At 34.4% G+C, this 26,297-nt stretch overlaps 1 pseudogene; it reads right to left on the bottom strand.

Annotated features, from left to right (window-relative positions):
- Nucleotides 1-4,522: 4,522 nt before the first annotated feature.
- LOC101977105 (AP-3 complex subunit sigma-1 pseudogene) lies at nucleotides 4,523-20,339 on the bottom strand (annotated as a pseudogene).
- Nucleotides 20,340-26,297: the final 5,958 nt, after the last annotated feature.

The raw sequence follows: 26,297 nt of genomic DNA, 5'->3' as shown, positions 1-26,297 counted from the left end.
CACATTTTGTTGAAGAAACTATTCTTTTCCAATTGTGTGTTCTTAGAAACCTTATCTAATATCAGTTGACTATACACCTGTGGATGTATTTCTGGGTTCTCTGTTCTGTTCTATCAAACTATATGTTTGTTTCCATGACATAAGCATACATTTTGATTTTTACAGCTTTGTAATATAGCTTCTTACACAACATTGCTTTAGATATTTGAGGTCCTTTTTGATTTAATTTGAATTTTAGGATTATCATTTTCTGTCAAAAATGTCATTGTAATTTTAATAGGGATTGCATTGAAACTGTAGATTGATGCAGGTATTATGGACTTTTAAACAATATTAATTTTTCTAGTCCATGAACAGAGGATATCTTTTCATTGGTGCCATTTTCATTTTTATCCTTGTTTTTTAAATATATTTTGACATATGTGTGTGTGTGTGTGTGTGTGTGTATGTGTGTGTATTCTAATTAGTTACACATGATAGCAGAATACATTTTGATTCATTGTACACATATGGAGCACAACTTTTCATTTCTCTAGTTGTACACTATCCTTGTTTTATATTTGTCAGTGTGTAATCTTTCAACTCCTTTGATAAATTGATTCCTAAGTATTTTATTCTTCTTGATACTACTCTAATAGGATTATTTTCTTAATTTCTATTTTTGCTTTATTGTTAGTTTATAGGATATAATTGATTTTTGTTTATTGTCCTACAACTTTATTGATCATAGATTAGTTTTAATAGCATTTTGGTGGAATCTTCAAGGTTTTCTATATATAAATCATGCCATTTACAGAGACAATTAACTTTTCCCCTTTCTAATTTGGTTGATAATTATTTCCTTTTTGGTGAAATTGGACATCTTTACCTTTTTCTAGATTCTCTAAGATAGTTTTGCACTTTTGAGTATGATGTTAACTTTGGGTCTGTTACATATGTTCTTTATTGTGTTTAGTTACATTCCTTCTATAGCTAATTTGTTGAGGGTTTTTATCATGCAAAGGCATTGACATGATCAAATATTTTTTCCACATCTATTGAATGATCATATGATTTTTGTCCTTCATTCTGCTAATATGATGTATCATGTTTATAGATTTGCATATATGGAAACATCTGTACATTCCTGGGATAAATCTCATTTGATCATAGTGAATGATTTTTTAAATATGCTGTTGAATTAGGATTGTTATTATTTTCTTGAAGATTTTTGCATCTTTTAGAATAATTTTTTTAGTTGTAGATGGACACAATACCTTTATTATTTTATTATTTTTATGTGGTGCTGAGGATCGAACCCAGGGCCTCACACATGCTAGGCAAGCACTCTACCAATGAGCCACAACCCCAGCCCCTGCATCTATTTTTATAAGGAATATTGGCTTGTAATTTTCCTTTTCTTCCTAGTGTCCTTGTCTGGTTTTGGTATTAGGGTAATGCTGGCCTCATAAAATAAGTTTGGAACTATTCCCTCCTCTTCAATTTTTTGGACCAGTTTGAGAAGGAGCAGTTTTAATTCTTTTAAAAAAATTACAGAATTTATCTTTTTTTCTTCATTAGCCTGGTTAGAGGCTTATAAATTTTGTTGATCTTTTCAAAGAAATAGTGTTTTTTTCATTAATTTTCTGTTTCTCATTTTTAATTTCATTGATTTTGGTTTTAATATTTATTATTTCTTTTCTTCTGATTATTTTGGATTTAATTTACTCTTCTTTTTCTAGTTTCCTAGGATGGGAGCTTAGGTGGTTGATTTTAACTCTTTGTTCTTTTCTAATATATGCATTCAGTTTTATAAACTTCCCTATGTAACACTACTTTTGCTATACCACAAAATTTTGATGATTTATATTTTCATTTTCCAAATGTTTTAAAATTTCTCTTGAGATTTATATATTGGCCCATATGCTATTTGTAAATGTCCAGTTTAAGCTCCATGTGTTTGGGGATTGTTCAGCTTTCTTTTAATGATTTATGTTTTAATTCCATTGTGTTCTGATGCTGTAATTGTATGATTTCTATTCTTTAAAAAATTTAATGTGTATTTTATTTTCTAGAATGTGCTCTTTCTTGATGTATATTCCACCAGACTTGAGAAGAATGTATTATGTTGTTGTTGATGAAGGGGTATATAGTTGTCCATTGTATCCAGCTAAATGATAGTGTTGTTGAGTTCAGGAATGTTCTTAATGATTTTCTGCCTGCTTTATCTGTCCATTCTTAATAGAAGTGTATTGAAACCTCCAAATATAATAGTGAATCCATCTATTTCTCTTTGCAGTTTTATCAGTTGTTGGCTCAAATATTTGATGATGTGTTATTAGGCACATACAGGTTAAGGGATGTTATGTCTTCTTGGCAAATTGACCCCTGTATCACTGTGAAGTGCCCCTCTTTTTTCTTTTTCTTTCTTTTTCTTTTTTTTTTTTTTTTTTGGTACCAGGGATTGAACTAAGTGGCACTTGACCACTGAGCCACATCCCCAGCCTTATTTTTTTTAATATATATTTTTCTTTAGTTGTAGTTAGACACAATACCTTAATTTTATCCATCCATTTTTATGTGGTGCTAAGGATCGAACCCAGTGCCTTGCATGGGCTAGCCCAGTACTCTACCACAACCTCACCTCTCTCCCCCAACTCAATTTTTGTATTTTATTTAGAGACAAGGCCTCTAAAAAGGCAGTCACTGAGGGTCGCTCAGTTGCTTAGTGAGGCTGGCTTAGTGAGGCTGCTAAGGCTGGCTTTGAACTCGTGATCCTCCTGTCTCAACCTCCTGAGCCGCTGGGATAACAGGCATGCACCAATGCACCTGGCTTCTCTTTATTCTTGATAGCTTTCCTTAGTCTGATAATATGGCTACAGTATTCCCCCTTTATCTCTGGTTTGATTTTCATGGTATCAGTTATCCAGTCAACTGTCATCTGGAAATAGCAAATGGAAAATTCCAAAAATCAATATTTTACAAGTTTTAAATTGCAACTGTTCTGAATAATATACTTAAACATGTGCTAACCTGTTCTGTCCTGCCTGGGATGTGAATCATCCCTTTGTTTACTGTATCCATGTTGTATATGCTACCTGCCTGTTAGTCACTTAGTAGCTGTCTTAGTTATAAGATTGGTGTGGTAATGTAGTGCTTGTGTGCATGTAACCCTTATTTAATGGCTCCAAAGTACAAGAGCAGTGATGATGGCCTTTCAGATATGTCAAACATAAGCTGTAAATTGCTTCCTTTAAGTAAAAAAAAAAAAAAAATAGGTCTCAACTAAATAAGGAAGAAAGTTGTGTACTGAAGTTGCTAAAATCTATGGTAACTTATTGTTGTTAATCTCTTACTGAATGTCACTTGTAAATTAAACTTTACCACAGGTATATACATGTAGGAAAAAACAATACATATATATCAATAAATATATATATGGTTTATATCGATAAATATATATATGATTTGGTACAATCTGTGGGTTTTAGTCATTCACTGAGGGTCATAGAGCATATCCCTTGTAGACAAGCGGAACAGGAAGGGGCAGGGGAGAGAGGAGTACTGTACTACTTTATTATTTTGATTAGTATTAACACAGAATATCTTCCTTCATCCATTTACTTTTTTCTTTATATTTAAAGTGGATTTCTGTTTTTCCCCCAGTTACCTTGAAGTTTATTTAAACTAAGAGAAAAAAGTCATAATGTTTTCATGTAATACACATCTGGTTCTTTAAATAATAATTGTGACAAATAGAAGAAATAAGGAATTTTGCACTTGTGATCCATATAAGTGAATTTTGTGTTATACAGAATTAAAGAAATAGTTTACTGTTCAAAATTCTAGCCAATACACAGAGGCATACTTTAGGTGGGAATAGGAATGCAGTGTAAAAAAGAAAAAAAATCACACTGGAGCTACTCAATGTCTTTAAAATCACTGTGCAAGAAAAGCAACATTGAACATCCATACTGATTTTATATAATTTCTATATAGTACTTAAATCCAAGAGCAAAAGTCAAGACTCTTTTTTAATTTTTTTTTTTTTTTTGGTACTGGGGATTGAACCCAGGGGTATTAAACCACTGAGCCACACCCTCAACCATTTTTTAAAAAATCTTATTAGAGACAGGGTCCCATTAAATTGATTAGGGCCTCGCCAAATTGCTAACTCTGGTTTTGAACTCGCAGTCCTCCTGCCTCAGCCTCTGAAGCCACTGGGATTAAATACAGGTGGGTCTCAGGGCACTTGGGCACCCTGCTCTTCTCTTTTATTTTTGATAAACAATTGCAAGGTAAACTTAGATAACTTTCTTCCCTGAATTTTTTACCTGGGAGTGCCTTTTGCGGGGGTGGTTACAAGCCACATCCCCAGCCCTATTTTGTATTTTTATTTAGAGACAGGGTCTCACTGAGTTGCTTAGGTCTCTTCTTCCTTGAGGCTGACTTTGAACTCCAAATCCTCCTGCCTCAGGCTCCTTAGTTGCTGGGATTACAGGCATACGCCACCAGGTCTGGCGGGAGTGGCCTTATAAATATTTTATTTAAAAGAGAGCAGGTTTGGCACTTCTATACTGATATCATTATTGTTAATATTTCTTGGGATTTCAGGAAGATTCATATTCTTTTTTTTTAAGATTCATATTCTTTACAGCTGATACAACATGGGCTAGAACTCCTGCTAAGCCAGCTTCAGATTTCTCCAGTTTGTTTTTGTGCATCAATTTGTATAACAATCTCATGCATATTGGTCTCCAATACCATTCCTCCAACAGCATTTGTGTAAGAATATTGTGAACATTGTCCAGTTCACAGATATTTCCAAACATTTGTCTAATATTTCCATGAATAGTTGAATTAGATTTAAAATGCCAAATTCACCTTCTGAAGAGTCTACACAGAAGACAAAATATAATGTTGTATAATGTCTATAAATCAGTGTGTTGTCAGATGCCCCAATTAATTAGATTTAACTCCCTCAGTCACAGTAAATTACACAGATTAAGACCGATTATCAAAATCCTCCTTCTAGGAAATTAGGAACATTTTCATCTGTTTTTAATACCAAATGCAGTCTCCCTGATAATTTGCTGTTGTGTTATCTTCAGCGTAGATCTGGTAGAACTTGGAGAGTTGAGGCTCCCCATGGCTGTTTAAGATGAGAATTGCCTTGATTATGGCAGGCCAGACAGACAAGGTGAGCGCACTGGGGCCAATTAAAGTGGGCTTCTTCTTTTTTTTTTTTTAAAGAGAGAGAGAGAGAGAGAGAGAGAGAGAGAGAGAGAGAGAGAGAGAGAGAGAGAGAGAGAGAGAATATTTTTAATATTTTTCAGTTTTCAGTGGACACAACATTATTTTATTTTTACGTGGTGCTGAGGATCGAACCCATGCCAGGTGAGTGTGTTACTGCTTGAGCCACATCCCCAGCCCCAAAAGTGGGCTTCTTATATGCAACATTTAGATAGTTTGGTCTTGTTTTTGATAATATTTTTCTTTTAATTGGTGCTTTAAATCACTGACATTCAAGATTTAAGGATTATTGCTGTTAACTTAATATCTGCTACAGTTTTTAGTGTTTTCTATTTGATGCTTAATTTTCAGTGAATTTTTATTTATAGATTTTTTTAAATCAATGAATTATAGATATGTATATATAGAGAGAGGTGAAATTCACTGTGGTATATTTATATATGTACATAGGAAAGCAGGGAAACAAAAAAGATAAGAAGGGTGGTGATTGAACTCGGAGCCTTATACATGCAAGTCAAGCACTCTACCAACTGAGCTATATCCATAGCTCCTCTTTTTTCTTTTTTTATCTTTCACTTTTTCTGCCTCTTGTAGTTTTAACTGAGTACTTGCTGTATTAGTTGTATTTCTTTATCGTTTTTAAAAATTTTAGGTGTTTGTTTTGGAGTTTGCTATAAACATTTACACATAATCCATGTCCATGTTTAAATAACACTATAACATCTCACAGGTAGTGTGAGTACCTTTTAATAAGAATACTAATTCTTCCCTCCCCTCCCTTATATCATCGCTGTCTTTCATTTTCTTTATATATAAGCATACACACACATAGACATATAACACATACATAATTAAATACAAAATCTCTGAATTTCCCAGAACTGTGGTTTAGTGTTTAACATTAATTTTTAAATATATTTTTAGTTGTAGGTGGACACAATACCTTTATTTTATTTATTTGTGTGTGGTTCTGAGGATCGAACCCAGGGCATCACACACGTTACGAGAGCACTCTACTGCTGAGCCACAATCCCAGCCCTTAGTTTCTAACATTAATTTGAGGGAAATTCTCAGTTATTATTGCTTCATAGATTGCTATTATTCCTTTCTTCTTCTAATATTCCTTTCACATGTATGTTACACTGTTTGTAGTTGTTACACAGTTCTTAAATATTTTTTTCTAGTGTTTTTCCTCTTTGCTTTTCAGTTTTGGCAGTTTTTATTGAGATATGTTCAACCTCATGAATTCTTTCCTTAGCCAAGTCCAGTCCACTAATGAGCCAATCAAAGGTATTCTTAATTTTTTAGCATTTTTCACCTATATATTTTTTAATCTTTCCCATCTGTTCTAACATATTGTCTACTGTCTACTTGATCCAGTAAACTTCTTAGCATATTAACCAAAGTTGTTTTAAATTCCATTCCATACATGAGTCTGGTTCTGATGCTCTGTATATTCAACTGTTTTTTGCCTTTTACTACCAATAAAAGGAATTTGTTGATTTATTTATTTATTTATTTATTTAATTTATGCTGTACTGGGGGGCCTCACATATGCTAGGCAAGCAACTATATCCCTGAGCTACAACCCACCAGCCCCAAAGAACTTGTTTAAATAGGTTGCTAGTCATGCAGTGGTAAGGTGTGGAGGGAAGTAAGTATTTTATAGTTCTATGAGTAGGTCTCAACCTCTTAGTTCCCTTGGACTGTGAACTTCACACACATTTCTCAGTTTTTATCCTTCTCTTTGGTGTGACAGTATGGCTATAGTGGGCTAGAGTTGGACATTTCTACATTTCTTCCTCGTAGAAGGCTAGAGGTGGCTAGAATTGTTTATTTGCTTTCCCTTACATTGATGGCTAAAATAAGCTGAATTGGGTATTTCCTTTCTCCCGGATCATTTAGGCTGTGATGAAAGCATAGCAGTTTAGGCTCTGGTTAAATAGTTTCTCCTGAGAGATGATTGTTAAGAAAGGCAGAATGCTCTGGTGTATTTAAAAGTGATTAATTTCCCCCTTACTCTGCTGGAAGCACAGAGAGATTTTTTCTTCAATATTCGTAGTGAGAATCTCAGATAAAACTCTCAAATATATGGAGATCCCTGATGATTTCCTGGCATTTTTAAACTCTCAAACTTGCACATGCTTGGCCTCAAGTAATTCATCAGTTATAGTTCAAGTTTTTTCTACCTCAGCATTGATATCTGTGCACATTTGTGTTTGTGAATTTCTGTTCTGGCAAGCCATGATTATCTACATTTGCCTGTCAGTCTCCAATTTTGAGCAGTGGCTTGCCCTTTGACCCTACCTCCCTGATAGATCTAAGAAGAATTGTTGATTTTTCAGTTTGTACAACTTCTTATTTGTTAGAACAGGATGATGACTACCAGCTTCTTACTTGTTAGACCCAGAGATAATTAATTTAAACAAAACTCATTAATTTAAGCCAAAATCTTAAAAGTAAAATTTATTGTGTACATTTAATATATTTAACATGTTATAAGATATGTATAGATAGTAAAGCAGTCATTTGCAGTCACTTTAGTGAAGCATATTAACATATTCATCATCTCACATGTTTGCCTGTCTTTTGTTTGTCACAAGAATAGCTAAAATCCATTTATTTAACAGGAATCCTAAGTATAATATGATTGTATTAACTGTAGTCCTTATATTGTATATTAGATTCCTTGTCCAACTTACATATCTGCTGCTTTATGAACTGTAACCTTTCTTTTTCTACTTTCTGCTACCCCAAAAGAAAAATATTGTGTGATCATACATGGATATGGGATCTAAAATAAAGAGACAGATATGAAGTTTTTAATGATCTTTTTTTTCCATGGCATCAATTTTAATGCTTGTTTCGTTTTTTACTTTGTTATCTATTTTTAAGAAAAAAATAATTATAAATAAGAGTTTGTCAATTTCCTTTCTTTTCAAAAAACCAAGTCCTAGATTTATTGATTTTTTTCCTGTTCTTTTGCTGTTCTCTATTTAATTGGTTTCTGCTCTAATCTTTGTTATTTTGTTCTCTTCTGCTAACTTTGTTTAGTTTTTCTTTTCATAATTCTTTGAGTTTTAAATTTAGGTGATATCTTTCTTCTTTCTTAATGTAAGCATTTATTATGATAAATTTTCTATTTTGTACTGCTTTTGCTGTATCACATAGGTTTTGGTATGCTCTATTTTCATTTATGTCAAGATATTTTCTAATTTCCCTTTTGATTGCTTTTTTGATTCAATAGTTGTTCCATATTGTATTGTTTCCTTTCCACACATTTGCATTTTTTCGAGTTTTCCTTCTGTTGTTGATTTCTAGTTGTTCCATTTCATTGTGTTCAAAATAGATATTTGGATGACTCAATCTTAAATTTGTTGAGATTTTGTCTTATGACTTAACATGTGATCTGTCCTGGAGAATGTTTTGTGAACACTGGAGAAGAATTTATATTCTGTTTTGTTGGATATAAAGTTATATATATATATATATATATATATATATATATATATATATATATAGAGAGAGAGAGAGAGAGAGAGAGAGAGAGAGAGAGAGAGAGTTTTCATTTGGTCTATCATGTAGCTCAAATCTGCTGTTTCCTTAGTGATCTTCTATGTGAAAATTCCTTTCCTTGTTAAAGTAGATACTGATGTCTGCTATTATTGTATTGTTGTCCATTTATATCTCCTGATCTGTCAATGTTTTCTTTATATATTTAGTGCTCTAGTATTGGGTACTATATATTTCTATGTATTATATCTTCCTGATGATTTTTTCTTTGTATAATGATCTTATTTGTCTCTTTTATAGGTTTTAAGTCTCTTTTGTTTAATACAAGTATACACCCCTGCTGTCTTTTGGTTGTGTCTTACATGGAATGCCTTTCTCCAGTCTTTTTCACTTTCAGTCTATAAGTGACTAAATTTTTTTAAGTTGTCGGGGACCTTTATTTTTATTTATTTATTTATATGCAGTGCTGAGGATTGAATCCAGTGCCTCACACATGCTAGGCAAGTGCTCTACCACTGAGCCACCCCAGCCCTATAAGTGACTAAATTTTATTTATTTATTTAGTTTTCTTTCCACATTTTATTGGTGTATTATAATTGTATATATTTATAGGATTTATTGGTACATATTCATATCTCCACACAACACACAATTTAACAATGTAAGTGACTAATTTTAAAGTGCATCACTTGTAGACAGCATATAGTTAGATCTTTTTTTCCTATTCACCCATCTCTAACATCTTTTGATTGTAGAATTTAATCCAATTGCAAATGGAAGCAATAATAAAAATAATAAAAAACAGAAACCCTTGACCTGAAAAATACATTAAGTGAAATTTAAAAGTGATAGAGGCATTAACAGCAGGATAGATCAAACAGAAGACAATTAATGAGCTTAAAGACAGGCATTTGAAAATACACAGTTGAAGGAGAAAAAGAATGACGATGAATGAGTTAAGCTTATGGGAGCTTTGGGACACTAGTAAAAGAGCTAATATTTGGATTATTGTGGCTCAAGAGGAACTTGAAAATGCCGAAGGGATAGAAAGTTTATTCAAAGAGATCATAACGGAAACCTTCCTAAACCAGGAGAAAGATAAAAAATATCCAGGTACTGGAAGGCCAAAGGTGACCATTCAAATTTATATCAATCAGATCTACCCAAGACATATTATAATCAAGCTCTCAAAGGTTATAGATAAGGAGAACATTCTCAAGGCAACAAGAGAAAAGAAATAGATAATTCACAAATGTATTTAAATTTGCCCAACAGCAGTCTTAACAGAAACCTTACAGGTCAGGGAAGAGTGCCATAAGATTTTCATAGTACTGAAAGGAAAAAAAGTCTGCCAACCAAGATTACTGTACAAAGTAAGACTTTCTTTTAGAAATGGGAGGGGATAAAATCCCCATGCAAACAAAAGCTGAGAGAATATGTCTCTAACAGACCTTTCCTGCAAAAAAATGCTAAAAGGAATACATCAAACTGAAAGAGATGATGAATAAGAACAAAACATGGGAAGATATAAAACTTCCTGGTAATAGTAAGTATAGAGACAAATTCAGAATGCTTTAATATTGTAAACATAGTGCGTAAATCATTCATATCTTTGATATGAAGACTAAAAAATGAAATAATTGAAGTAATAACTACATTAATACTTTAAGAGATTGGCAATAGAGAAAGTTATAAAAGGTAGCATCAAAAAGTCAATAAGAATGGGCACTCTCCTTTGACCTGTAAATTTTCTGCTATGAAATTCTTTATTAGCACATTTTCTGTTTCTTTTTTTCTAGTCTTTATAAAATGTTAAGTTGCTCTTATTCTAAAACAGCTTGTTATATTCAAAAGTTGTTTTTAAGCCTTATAATAATCACAAAAGAAAAATGTTTAATAGACACACAAAAAATAATAAACAAGGAATCAAAATACTCTAATAGAACAAATTATTTAATCACAAAGGAAGACTGTTAGAAAGTGAGAAAAAGTGAAAAACTAAAATAAAACTGGAAAACAAGTTATGAAATGGATGTAGTTAGACCTTATATATTTTTAATCATCTGGAATATAAATAGATAAAGTCGTCAAATTAAAAGACATAGAGTAACTGAATAGATAAAACAATATCACCTCAAAATATATTGTTCACAATTAACTTGCTTCACCTCTAAACATATGCATAGGTTGAAAGTTGAAGGGATGTAACAAGATATTACATGCAAATGGCTGGGAATAGTGCTGCATGCCCAGAATCTCAGCTACTTGGGAGGCTGAGGAGGAGGGTTGCAATTTTGAGGCTAGTCTGGAAAACTTTGAGATCCTGTCTCAAAATAAAAAAGGTTAGTGTGCCTGCTTAGCATGCACAATGCCCTGGGTTCAATCCACAGTACCATAAAAAGAAAAAAAATACATATTACATGCAAATGGAAATATACCCAAAATTAGAGCACCTAAATATATAAAGCAAATATTAATAGAACTAAAAGGAGGAGATAGACTCCAATACAAAAAAAAAGTTGGAGAAATTAACAACCCAATTTCCACATTGGATAGTTCATCCTGACAGAAAATCAACAAAGAAACTGTAGTGTTAACTTGCACCTAAGACCAAATGGACCTAACAGAAACTTACAGAAAATTCTACCCAACAATTGCAGAATACACATTCTTCTCATTAGTATGTGGAGCATTCTCCATCAGAGGTCATATGATAGGCCATAAAACAAGTCTCAATAAATTTTAAAAATGTAAAATTACAGAAAATATCTTTTTCAATTACAGAACAATAAATCTAGAAATCGATAACAAGATAAATTGAAAACCATACAAATACATGAAAATGAAACAGTTCAGTTTTAAACATCCAATGGATCAATGAAGTAATCAAAAAGGAGATTAAAAACAAATTCTTTAGACAAATCAAAATGGAGATGACATACTCAAAACTTATGGGTTACAGAAAAAGAAATACCAAGAGGAAAATTTACATCAATCAACACATATATTGAAAAAGCAGAGTTGGGCATGGTGGTTTATTCCTGTAATTCCACCTGCTTGGGAGGCTGAGACAGGAGGATCACCAGTTCAAAGCCAGCCTCAGCAATGGTGAGGTGCTAAGCAACTTGGTGAGACCCTGTCTCTAAATAAAATACAAACTAGGCTGGGGATATGGCTCAGTGGTCGAGTGCCCCAGAGTTCAATCCCTGGTACAAAAAAAAAAAAAAGAAAGAAAGAAAAGAAAAGAAAGATCTCAAACAACACCTCACTTCATCTCTAGGAAATAGGAGGGCAAGAAACTAAACCCAAAATCAGTAGAAGGGAAAAAGAATAAATATCAGAGTAGAAATAAATTAGACACAAACAGTAATGCAATATTGCAAAAGATGAATAAAATGAATAACTGGTTATTCAATAAGATAATTAAAATGGACAAACCCTTAGGTAGATTAAGAAAAAGAGAAGGTTCAAATAAATAAAATAAGAGATGACAAGGTAGACATTACAACTGATACCTCAAAAATTAAAAAAGAAATCACTGGAGGTTATAATGAACTGCATTAAACCAACAAATTTGATACACAGAAAAAATGGTCAAATTCCTAGGCACATAACAGTTTGCCAAGACTGCATCATAAAGAAAGAAACCAATAACAAGTAATGAGATTAAATCAGTAATAAAAATAACTCCCATAAAAGAAAATTCCAGAACTAGATGGCTTCATTGCTGAGTTCTACCAAATATTTAATGAAGAACTGATACCATCTTTTTCTTTAATTATCCAAAGGAAAAAAAATGAAGTAGAGGGATTCTTCTATGAGGCCAGCAGTACTATGATACCAAAACCAGACAAGGACACAAGACAAAAAAGAAAACTACAGGACTGGAGATATAACTCAGTGGTAGAGTGCCTAGAATGTGTAGGTCCTTGCTTCATTCCCTAGTACTGGGAAGAAAGGAAAGAAAAAGAAAATAAATTTATAAAGAAACTTGCAGGCTAACACCTTCATGAATACAGAGGTAAAATAATAGCAAGTCAAATCCAACATTACTTTTAAAAAAATATTCACTGTGATCAAGTAGAATTTATCTAGGGATACACAAATCCAAAAACACGAGAGCCAGCATGGTGGCACATGCCTGTAATCCCATCAGCTTGGGAGGCTGAGGCAAGAGGATGTCAAGTTAAAGGCCAGCCTCAGCAATTTAGCGAGGCCCTAGGTAACTTAGTGTGACCCTGTCCCAAAATAAAAAATGAAAAAGGCTGAGGATGTGGCTCAGTGGTTAAGCACCCCTGGGTTCAATCCCTGGTACCAACCAACCAACCAAAAAATAAACATGAGACATTATATCAAAAGAATGAAGATAAAACTACATTTGATTTTATCATTAGACGAAGAAAATACATTTAATAAAATTTAATATTGTTTCATAATAAAAATACTGAAAAAAATTGTAGAGAAGGAATGTATTTCAACACAATAAAAACCAGATATAAACCAATAGCTGCTGAGAGCCATAGCTGAGTCAGAATGTCGCATGGCATTTTTGCCAGAATGGAGTGGTTGAGAGGTGACGCCTGCAAGCCATTGAGATGATGTTGGTTATGTTAAGCTGTATATTCAATTGTATGTTAGACTCCTGCTGTCTGCCTCAAGCGCTGGCTACTTTAGAGTTCTAGCAGGGATTCCTGGGGAGTTCCCGTTGGTTGGGGAAATGCCAGAGGAGGGATTTCCAGTTGGTGTGTGGTGTGTCCTGGGGGAAGGCCACGGGCGTGGGGTTCTTGGGAGTTCAGAAATAAAGTTTGTTCCTGCTTGAGTGGCTCGTGATTTGTGCCCAGCCAGACTGCGGCAAATAGCTAATATCCTGAATGGAAAGGTTGAGGTTTTTTTCCTCTATAAGATCTGGCACAAAACAAGGATGACTGCTTTCACCAATTTTTGTTTTTCAATATAATGCTGGAAGTCTTCGCCAGAGCAATGAAGAAAGAAAGAAATAATGGGTATCCATATTGGTAAAAAAAAAAGGAAGTCAAATTGTTATGTTTGCAGATGACATGATATGATATATAGAAAACATTGAAGTCTCCAACAAAAAACTTTAGAGATAATAAACAAATTCAGCAAAGTTGCAGGACAGAACCTCAATACACAAAAATCAATAGCCCTGCTATATGCAATAGTGTATTATTTGAAAGAGAAATCAAGAAAGCAATTCTATTTATAATAGCTCTGAAGAAAATAATATACCTAGGAATGAAGTTAACCAAAGAGGTAAAAGAGCTGTACAATGAAAATTATAAAACATAGATGAAAGAAATCAAAAAGGATACGCACATATGCACACACAGAGAGAAAGAAATCTTATTCATTGATTGGAAGAATCAATTTTTAATTGGTGTGTTTTAATTGTACAAATTAATAGTTTCCAATGTAACATTTTTATATACATACAGCATACACTGATCAAAACCCACCCTTTTCCCACCCTCTCACCCCTTTCCTAATCTCTAGTAATCACTACTCTACTTTCAGGTTAACTCATTTTAGCTTTCACATATGAGAAAGAACATGCAACACTTGTTTTTCTGTGCCTAGATTATTTCTTTATTGTCCACCAGTTCATCCATGTTGCTGCAAATGATAGAATTTCATTTGGAAGAATCAATGTTCTTAAAATGTACATAGTACTTGAAACAATCTACAGAGTTAATAAAAATACCAATGACCTTTTTTCACAGTACTAGGGAAAAAAATCCTAAAATTTTATAATCACTAACCCCCCTGAATAGACAAAGCCATTTTGAGTAACAACAACCAAGCAGGAGGCACTGTATTATCTCATGTCAAATATCACAGTGAATTTCACCATCATGTATATCCACACAACACTAATTTAGAAAAATAAGTAAATAGCGGAAAGACAAGTAGAGTAGAGGGAAGGTAACAGGGGAAGGGATGAGGGGAAGGGAAAGGAGAAGGGGACTGAATTAGACCAAATTATATTGCATACTTTTATAATTTGTCAAAATGAATTCTAATATCATGTATAACTAAAATAAATGAATAAAAAGAAGATAAAAGGAAAAAAATATTAAAAAACATGCTACAATAGTGGTAGTAACCAAAACACCATGATATCAGCATATAAATTGAACAGCATGGAGGGCTTGGGAATAAACCCACACATCTATAGCTGACTGGTTTTTCACAAACGTGCTTAGGCTCTACATTAGAGAAAGGACAGTCTCTTAAGTAAATGGTGCTGGGAAAATTGCATATCCATATACAGAAGAATTAAACTGAACCCCTGTCTCTTATCAGTTACAAAAATCAACTGAAATGGTTAAGGACCTAAATGTAATACCCCACACTGTAACTGAAAGCTTGGTCCCTGCCCCCAATGCCAATCAATGCCAATTTAATAATGAGGACATGGTTTAGAGAAAAAGGAAAAAGAATGTTTATTGTTTTGCTAGCAAAGGAGAAACACAGGGAACTCCTGTCCCAAACACTGTGGTTTTCCTCATCCGGAGGGACAGATGGGTTTTAAAAGAAGTCTCCAAGGGTTGCATTTCAGGTGTGCTCTGGTAGGGGGTCCCAAGGCGCGCTGACTGTGTGTTAGGATTCACTTGTTAATTTGGGAGATATTCATTTCCCCTGTCCTCAGCAGGCATCTCCTTCCCGAATAACAGATAACTCTGTCTTCCTAATCTTGTTTGGGAGGGGGAGAGGGGGAGAAGAGAGAAAAAAAACGTTTTTAAAGAGAAAGAGAATTTTTTTAATACTTATTTCTTTTTTAGTTTTCGGCAGACACAACATCTTTGTTGGTATGTGGTGCTGAGGATCGAACATGCCAGGTGAGCGCGCTACCGCTTGAGCCACATCCCCAGCCCCAATTTTAGAGGAATGAAGGCCATATTCAGAAGGTGACCACTGTTACAAAACAAAGAAAATAGTAGGAAAAAATATAAGAGACATCGGAATGGGCACAGATTTAACTTTACACAATGTATATATGTGTTGTAAGATCATATGATGCCCCATTAATATATTTATGATATTTATATTTTTATATATCTGTTAAAAATAAAATGAAATTTAAAAAACACTTACTAACAAAACTCAAATTTCAAGGTTACAATAGTAATACTCCAGGTTTTAACCTTCTCATAACATTAATTTATTCTACTTTGAGGTTGTGTTAATATCAAACTAATTTGTATGTATTTTATTCTCAATTTGACATATTTTATCTCCTTTTCTTGACAGTAAAGACTATGCCTTTTTCATTTATATATCTCATAATATAACCAGCATAGAGCAAAATACATAGTTTTTATGATCAGTCAATATTTGTTTTATTATTTATATTTTATTATTTAATTAATTTTATTAATTTCTCTTCCAGTATTGAAAAAAAAACTTTCCTGTAATATCATCTGAAAAAGAACTAGAAAGTAATGCTTTAAAAGGTATTTAAGGGAAATGAATAGAAGGGGGGATGGGAATGAGTAGAATGGATTGAACATAACTTTCCTGTGTTCACATAAGAATACATGACTGATGTAACTCCACATCATATTCAACCACAAGAACGGGAGAATGGAGGAACTTTGATTGGGCAAAGGGGAAGGAGGGAAGAAAAGAGGGCATGGGTGCAGAAAAAGGTGGAATGAGATGAACATCATTACCCTAGGTACATGTATGACCGCACATGTGGTGTGATTCTACATCATGAATCAGAGAAATGAAAAGTTGTGCTCCATTTGTGTACAATGAATCAAAATACATTCTGCTATCATGTATAACTAATTAAAACAAATAAAAAAGAAGAATAAAAAGATTAGTAAGCAAAAAAAAGAAAAGAAAAGAAAACAAAAAATATTTAATGCCAGGCCCAGTGACCTGTAATCCCAGCTGCTTGGGAGGATCACAAATTCAAAGCCAGCCTCAGAAACTTAGTGAGGCCCTAAGCAAATTATCAAGACCCTGTCTCGAATATAAAAACATAAAAAGTTCTGGGGATGTGTCTCAGAGGTTAAGCTTCCTTGGGTTCAATTCCTAGTTACAAAACAAACAAAACTAAGCTGTTTCTGCTCCCCATCATATCTGCTTATTTTGGGGTTGGGGATATAGCTCATTTGGTAGAGTGCTTGCTTCACATGCACAAGGCCCTGGGTTCAATCCCCAGCACCCAAACAAACAAACAAAATATATCTGCTTATTTTGATTTTATTTTCTTCCTTGGATTCCCTATTGTTAAAGAGAATGCCTCGGTATTTCTTATTTGTTTTACTTAGCCCCAATCCCTCTTCCTCCCACTTTGGTACCTCCATCTCCTATATTTGCTTTTGAAGAACTTTAATATAACACTAAGTAGCTCTTGATGAAAATGTGCACAATTCCTGCTTGGCATTCACGACCCTTCCAATGTTTCTTCTTTGTACTTTCCTACCTTAACTTTCATTACTTCTCAAGATTATCACCTTCATATCATTAAGCTTTTGGATGGCAGGTAAACCACTTTGAAGGCAAGGGCATTATTGGAAAGCAGAGTTGTGTGGGTGACAGAGAGACCTGGGTTCAAATTCATTCTCTGCTATTTATTGCCTTTGGCAATATTAATAGTCTCACTTTTGTGTATCTAGAAAATAATGATCATATCACATGTTTTCTATGAAAAATTAATAAAATGGCACATGATAAGAGCTTAACAATAGCTGCTTCTTTTTATCTATGAAATGTTTTATTTACTACCTCTACTTTTAACATACTTTGAGCACTTCTAAACATCTAGGAAGACTAGATATTTCAAATAAGAACTTAAATTTGTCCACTATGTACATAGTAGTGTTGAATAAACTGCACACATGTAACAATGGTTATTTCTGAAAGTGTCTTCTAAGTCAGATCATTCAGGCCTAGAATCCTTCATTTCTTTCAATTCTGTCTCCTATATTACGTATGATATAGGCACATATGTCACTCAGATGTGATGTTACAATTTCACTTACAAAAGTCCTTTTCAGAAGACTGCCTTTCTGTGAATTTTTATACAAAGTGTACAAAATGTTAGTTTACAAATTCTACCTTTGTCATACATTGGCAACCTCTTTAATATCTAGAGACTAGATGTTATAAAATTAGGACTACTTTGTCCATTATATACACAATACATACAGTATAGCAAAGTTAAATGAAATGCACGTTACAGGGAAATGGGTAAGCTGAAATTGCCTTGTACACCCTAATAACTTTTGCATCTTCTTTTCTCCCAACTCCTTCAACCCAATGACCAAGTATGGATGGTATTCTGTTCAGAGGTAGTTTAACAATTCCAAACACAGTATTTCTCATCAGTTTTTAAAAGCTATTTATAAAAAGATTAAAAGTTTTATTCTATTACCTGTACTTTTAAATATATAAAGTACTTCTAAAAATATAGAAGGACTAAATAGATATTCCACATAAGAAACTGTCCACTATGTACACAGCACTGGAAAATAAAATTGTACACATAGCAATGGTTATAATCTGAGGTATCTTCTAATATGACCATTTTGTCCTTGAACCTTTTTTCTTACTTCCTTCTCTCTACTTTCAGTCCAGAGGACAAGTGCATGCATATGTAATGCTTAGAGATGGTTGAACAGATTCATATCCAAAAGTTATTTGCAGAGGACAAGCTTTCCTATGAATTTCAACACAATGTACAAAATGTGCTAATTTTACTAACTACTTGGACATACAATATCAATCTCTTTAACATCTAGAGACTAGGTGTTACAAAATTTTGACTCATTTTTCCATTATATACACAGCAAAATAAAATGCACAAAACACAGAAAACTGACATCTGAAAATGTTCAAGTATGAACTAACATATTACCATTTACAATTGCTTCCCTCCTACCTCCTCCACATCACTGAACAAGTACAGATGGTCCTATAATACTCACAGAGGTAGTTCAGCAGTTCCATTCCCTGAGGACAGTATTTCCTATGAATTTTAGCAAAAAGATATTTACAAATCGATATTTTACTACCTCTACATTTAACATACATCAGGCATTTCTATACATCTAGAAAGATCAGATGTTTCAAGTAAGGGCTCAATTTGTCTACAATGTATATGACAGTCTTCAATGAACTGCACACACATAACAATAGTTATATTTTGAAAATGTCTTCAAAATATGAGCATTCTGGCCCTTCACCAACCTAGTGGGCTATAATGCTCAAATTTTCAGAAGACAATCCTTTCTAGGATTTTTAATACAAAACACACAAAATTTGTTCATTACTTCTACTTTTGTCACACACTGGTAACTTCTTTAACATCTAGAAAGACTAGATGTAGATTAGAATTCATTTGTCCTTTGTATACACTAAGTACACAGCAAATTTAAACAAAACCCATAGATGTAAGAAACAATGTTTACTCTTGCCTCATTGTAAGCACACTGGCATGGTGCTCTGGAGAACCAGCATATAATGTGTCCTACTTAACAGGGGGTTTTGTTATTGTACCCTCAGAACATTTCCTAAGATTTTTAACAAAAAGAAATATACAAAAAGTGTTATAGTTTCCCACTTGTACTTTTAACATATATCAGGAACTTTAAAACATCTAGAAAGTCTAGACATTTCCAAAAAAAGTACTTAGCATTGTCGAATATCTATACAGAAATGAGGAATAAAATGCACACACAAAACAATGGTTATTGGGCTGGGGATGTGGCTCAAGTGGTAGCACACTCGCTGGCATGCATGCGGCCCGGGTTCGATCCTCAGCACCACATACAAACAAAGAAGTTGTGTCTGCCGAAAACTAAAAAATAAAATTCTCTCTCTCTCTCTCTCTCTCTCTCTCTCTCTCTCTCTCTCTCTCTCTCTCTTTAAAAAAAACAATGGTTATAATACAAAAATTGTCTTTTACATATAACCAGTCTGGAACACGACCTCCTTCTTCCTCTTACAGTCAAAGTCTTCTCCATGTCCCACTGAACAAACAAGTGTCGCTCCTAGAGGCGTTCTAACAACTCCATTTCAAAGTCTTTTCCAGAAGAAATTTCTGATTCTTTAAAAATAAATGGGTGTTTACATTATTTTCTAATCCTATCATACATCAGCAACCTCTTAACAATTAGAATGTCCAGATGTAGCAAATGTTTTAAAAGCTTGTGGGAAAGTTGAGAGCAGCTTTTCATTATTATATATACAGGCATTCTAAATGTACTCAGCATCCTCAGCAGCAGCTTTGGCTGGGACAGACAGGACTGGGCCAGGAGAACTGGCAGACCATGGGGTCCAGTGTCCGACAGGTCACCACTGCCATCAGATCATCCAGGCAGATGGAGAGGCTCACTGGTCCTTCATACCCTGGGCCAGCCAGCAGTTGGTCACAGCAGGAGCTCAGGGTATCTGCAGGGCAGAAGCAAGGCCTGTCCCTGGGTCCCCCAGTTCACCAACCGATTTGGGGCCAGAGGGGCCCCAGAGGACCTGGAGAGAAAGCTGCAATCTATTTCTCACCTGGCTTTTTGCTGGAACTCCATTAGCTGTTTCTTTTGGAAATTATGGTTAACAATCATTTTGGCAAATTAGCATTTTATTTATGAGGTGCATCACTCAGTGACTGTGTTGACCAGAACAAAAAATTATTTGAATAGCTTTTGAGTTTTGCTGTTATACATTTTATAACTTAGGAATCCAGGATAAAGGTAACATTCTGAATACTAAAATTATTTTATTTCTTTTCAGACTATCTGCAGTAAGAATCCATTTTGAATTTGATTACTTGAATTATCCATGTAAATAGTATTTTACAACAGCCCTGCAGAATCTGATCTTTATTAACATCAAAGTGGTTTCAATCAATACCTGAATATATAGAGTTTGTCTAGAAAAGAAGGAAGAAGGAAGAAGAACTGTTCTTACCTCTGTCATGTTTCTGAAAACCACGTACTAGATGTGTATAAGCCCTCCATATAAATGTCCCAGGAAGTTACAATACTCAAGTGGTGAAGTGAGATCCATTCACATTATGAAGAGTAATATGTTTTATTTAAAATCTACTGATTTAAATCTTAGTTCTATTTAAAAAAGTATTCAGAGCAACATGTAGACTGATGTTTGACCAAATAACTGGGCACTACAGCCAAGTTGACAAAAAATTAACTATCACAGTCCTCCCATTGTCAATTTGACATTGATATATGCCTCCTTAAAACATAATCTCCAAATAAAGACATTACAAAAGTCATACTTCCACCTAACCTGATACACCTATCTTGCATGCAATTTAAAATATTGTAATCCTTCTTGGGTGATGCTTACGTTTCTTTTTTATGTTTATTTATTTTTAGTTGTACATGGACACAATATCTTTTATGTATTTATTTTTATGTGGTGCTGAGGATTGAATCCAGTGCTTCACACTTGGGAGGCAAGTGCTCTACCACTGTGCTATGGTACCAGCCTTGTTTACTTTTCTTAATATGGTTAAAACTTCAAAAATATAATGGGTAGTTAACAATACTTAAATACTATAATGTAAAGTTAATACATCTTTTGTTATTTGGTGAAGAAATAAGAAAAATAATTAAACAATGATATTTTATATGCATATAGAAACATAGTCATAATAAAATAGGGAAGAAATAATCATAATAATTTCAGTCCTCCTTTCAAAATTGGTCACATGATCATAGCTTTCTTCCACTATGCATTCCATATTCCTTTTGCTCTTAGCAAGCACCTCCGCTGGTCATGATAACTAGCATGGTTTGAAGATCCAAACTTTCATAATTTAAATATCTAGGCTATTAATTTTGTTGTCTGAATTAGATTTTTGTAGTTCTCCATTGACTTTAATCACACAGATCATGGTAGCACTGAAGCCCTGAGGGAGCTCCTAGATTCCAGACATACTCTTCCTTACCTCTATTGTGGTGTAGTAGTCCAATATTCCCTCAGTAGTCAGGATTAATCATTCGAGTCTATTGATTCAGAGGCATGAGTATCCCAAAATATCTAGGATGGCAGTCTTAACTTTAACCTCAATGGGATCATTACTGTTTCTCTTGTAACTTTCTTTCCTTTGGAACTAAGATATCTAAATCAGCAGAGAAGAAGATCAGAGAGTCAGGAAGCAAAATTTTTGCTAGTGGGTCACTAGAGGAATTTGTGTGTGGTACCACTCCCATTTCCATTCCTTGGTTCCTGGACCCATGAATCTCCGGTAGGGGAGAAAAAAACATTATCTACTGATTGCTGGTTTAGAGCATATGCAGCTTCCTGGAGAACCTTCCCTTAGCATTCTAAGGTATTGATACCTAGCTGATACTGTAACTGAGTTTACAACAGGCAATTCCACTGTTCTATCAAGCCAGCTAATTCAGGATTGTGGGGAACATGTATAAATATTAAACTCCATGAATACAAGCACATTGCTATACTTCATTTATCGTGAAGTGACTTTCTTAATCAAGAGTAATGCTGTGTGAAATACAGTATTGGTGGATATAGCATTCTGTACATACATGGATGGTAGTTTTGACAGAAAAATTGAAAAATTATGTGCATAGAATACAAATACAAACACACACACACACACATACACACACAAAAGAAGTGTCTATTCCAGTGGGAACCAAATGATTCTCATTTCATTATGGAATTTGCCCAATGTAATTAACCTTGCACTACACTGTTTACTCTTTGTAGTGGAAACATATAGAGACTCAGCATTGGTCTCTAAACCTGGCAAATTGTGCATTTGGCAGTGGCTACAGGGCAGTTGGCTTTGATGAGTAAAAGTCTGTGTTTCTGAGTTTATACATAAACTATCCATGACCCCATAGCCTCATTATTTATGAATCTGGTGGTTAATAATGGGGATAGCAAGGGAAGGAGACTGACTGATGTCCATAGAATTGGCCATCCTATTGAGCTGATTATTAAAATCCTCTGATGAGGTCACATTTATGTGGGAAGTGAGGTCTTCAAATTTTCACCCAGGGGCCATTCTGAGAGATTTATGGCATACCTCTTCCCCAGACCTCTTAATTCATCATTAATTTTCCAATCATTTTCCTTCCAACTGTGTGATCATTCAAGCAAACCATTGGCTGCAGCCCATATATTGTAATATAATATCATGTTTGGTTATTTCTCCTTCTAAGATAAATTAACAAGTAGGCACTTTATATTTTTCTTCAGATATGTCCCGGAATGGGCTGTAGTGCTGCAGTCTTCCACTGTGGATGGCACTTTCATATTATGTAGAACCATTTGAAAAGAGGTAGGCCTGAATTTTCTCTTCTTAAGTCAACTGGTTGTAGGGATATCTCCATAAAGTGATAGGTGTGGGCTGAAGGAGAAAAAGTAATGTAAATGGATTGGGGACCATGGGCATTTGGGTTACTTTCTCATGTATCTTACTTGTACATTTAGGGCTTTGTTGGGCCTGATCCCATGGATACCATTTCCATTTGATGATGTGCAACATTAGGGCTTCTTGCGTCAGATAACATTAAGTTCATGGTGGACAGCTCTAGTCATATGGTAATCTTGTGGCCCATGGTTAAGAATCAGTTCCTACTAAAACCAAGTAGAAAGTCAAAAACTATTTCTCTGAAAAAGCATAGTAATCTGTAGAGGATGACAGGGCAAATTTTGCTTCAAGATTCTAAGTCCTTGAGCTATGATAGCTGAGCAGTTTCCATGGCAGCATGGGCCTGTTGTAGAGTCTTTTCTTGTTCTGGGCTGCGCTCAAAATTAGCAGGTTTTGAGAACACTTGGTTAATAGGCTGGAGTAGCATGCCCAAATGAGGAAATGTTGCCTTCACAATCCAAAGAGGCCCACCAAGCCTCATTATTTTGTCATAGGAAGGTCCAGATGCAAAATTTTATCTCTCACCTTAGAAGGGATAGCTCAATATATCCACATAACTGGATTCCTAGAAAATTTTAGTGAGGTTAAAGGTCTCTGAATTTTAGTTGGATTCATTTTTCACCTCTATGACATGAAAATATATTAACAGTAAGTCTGGAGTAGTTGCTACTTCTTGCTTACAGAGTCCAATAAGCATAATGTCATAGTAGTGATCCACTGTGATATCTTGTGAAAGATAGAAGCAAGAAGGCCCTGCAGACTAAATCATAACAGTAATGGAGGGTTGATATATCACTGAGTTTGGGAAGTAAAGGTATATTGTTGGACTTGTTAGCTGAAAATAAACTGCTTCCAGATGGTCTTTTTAAAAAGATCCAGAGATAAAAGCATTTGCCATATAAATAGCTACATACTGGATTCCAGGGGATGAGTTAATTTGCTCAAGCAATGAAACTACAGCTGGTACAGCAGCTGCAATTGGAGTCATCACTAAGTTAAGCTTACAATTTTCCACTGTACTTCAATGTCCATCTGTTTTTTGCACAGGCTGAATAGGTGAAATGAATGGGGTTGTGGTAGAAGACACCATCCATGCATCCTTTTTTGTTATTAATATTTATATTTTAGTTGTAGTTGGACACAATACCTTTATTCATTTATTTATTTTTTATATGGTGCTGAGGATCTAGCCCAGGGCCTTGCACATGCTAGGCAAATGCTCTACCACTGAGCCACAACCCCAGTCCCATGCATCCTTCATATGAAAATTGTACTAATCTCTAAATCTCCAGAAATGTAGTATTGCTTATCATTTACTATTTAAATTTTTTTTGTTGTGGTTGGATACAATATCTTTATTATTTTTTTATTTTATGTGGTGCTGAGGATTGAACCCAGAGCCTCACATATGCTAGGTGAGCACTCTACCGCTGAGTCACAACCCCAGCCCCTACAATTTACTATTTTTCTAGGTAAAAGAAGTTCTAGTGGCTTCCATTTGTGTTTTTTCCATTATAGTTGTCCTCACACTACAGGTCAGAGAACTAATGAGAGCAAATTCTACCATATATCTATTCCAATTATGCATCTCAGAATGGGAAAAATAGCCACAAGGATGAGTTCTGGGATCCACTGAACCCACTGTATGATGGACTTGAGCTAAAATTCTATTGTACATCTGATGTCAGTAAGCACCCACTCTGACTGTTGAACCACAGTGAAATTTTGATTCTCCTAGAATTAATCTTAACTCAAAGCCAATGAACCAATCCTCCAAAAGTCTGATTTCCTTTTCCTCAATGCATAGTAACTAGGAAATGGTGTAATCAGGAGAAAGCAGTAGTACAATTCCCAAGTTTCTTCCTTGAACTGGATGGAGCAGAATGGACCCTTTTGCAATGTCCTGAACTGTCTGGGGGCAGATATATTAAGCCCCCCCCCCAAAAAAGCTGTGAACTTGGGGTAAGGAATTACAGATTAAGGAGTACAAAAGTATGTCAAAAGTATCAATAAGAACCTGGATTGAGTTATTTTGTGTTATTGTTTAGATGTAGTATTCCTCATAAGCTCACATTTGAGACAATGCAAGAAGGTTTGGAGGAGAAATGATGTGATATAAAAAACCCTATCAACTGAGAATTTTGTATCTGACAAAATTCTCCTTAAAAGGGAGGGAAAGGATGCAAGGTTGGTTCAACATATGGACATCAATAAACATAATTCATCACATCAATAGACTTAAAGAAAAGAACCATATGATCATTTCAATAGATGCTAAGAAAGTATTTGACAAAATGCAGCACCCCTTCAGGTTCAAAACACTAGAAAAATTAGGAATAGTAGGAACATACCTCAATATTGTAAAATCTATCTATGCTAAACCCAAGGTCAATGTCATTCTAAATCAAGGGGAAAAAAAGCATTCCCTCTAAGAACTGGAACAAGATAAAGGCACAAAAAACATGCAATGGAGAAAAGATAGCCTCTTCAACAAATGGTGCTGGGGAAAACTGGAAATCCTTATGCACCAAAATGAAACTAAACCCCTATCTCTCACTCGGCAAAAAACTCAATTCAAAGTTGATCAAAGACTTAGGCACTAGAACAGAGACCCTATGCCTAATAAAATAAAAAATAGGCCCAAATATCTTCCATGTCAGCCTAGGACCTGACTTCTTTAACAAGACTCCTAAAGATCAAGAAGTATAATCAAGAATCAATAAATGGGGCTGGGGCTGTAGCTCAGTGGCAGAGCTCTTGCCTAGCATGTGTGAGGCACTGGGCTCGATTCTTGGCACCACATAAAAATAAATAAATAAAATAAAGGCATTAAAAAGAAAAAAAATCAATAAATGTGATGGATTAAAACTATAAAGCTTCTTCTCAGTAAAAGAAACAAAGATGTGAAGAGAGAGCCTACAGAATGAGAGAAAATCTTCACCACAGGCACCTCAGATAGAGCATTAATCTCCAGGATATATAAAGAACTCAAAAAACTTAACACCAAAAAAAAAAAAAAAAACCCAGAACAAAACAAAAAAACAACAACAAATAACCCAATCAATAAATGGGCTAAGGAATTGAACAAACACTTCCCAGAAGAAATACAATCAATCAACAAATATAAGAAAAAATGTTAAACATCTTTAGCAAT

The sequence above is a fragment of the Ictidomys tridecemlineatus genome, chromosome X (genome assembly GCF_052094955.1).
Source record: "Ictidomys tridecemlineatus isolate mIctTri1 chromosome X, mIctTri1.hap1, whole genome shotgun sequence".
NCBI lineage: Eukaryota > Metazoa > Chordata > Mammalia > Rodentia > Sciuridae > Ictidomys > Ictidomys tridecemlineatus.
The sequence above is the reverse complement of the archived record's forward strand: the minus strand, read 5'-3'. Positions and strand labels throughout refer to the sequence as shown.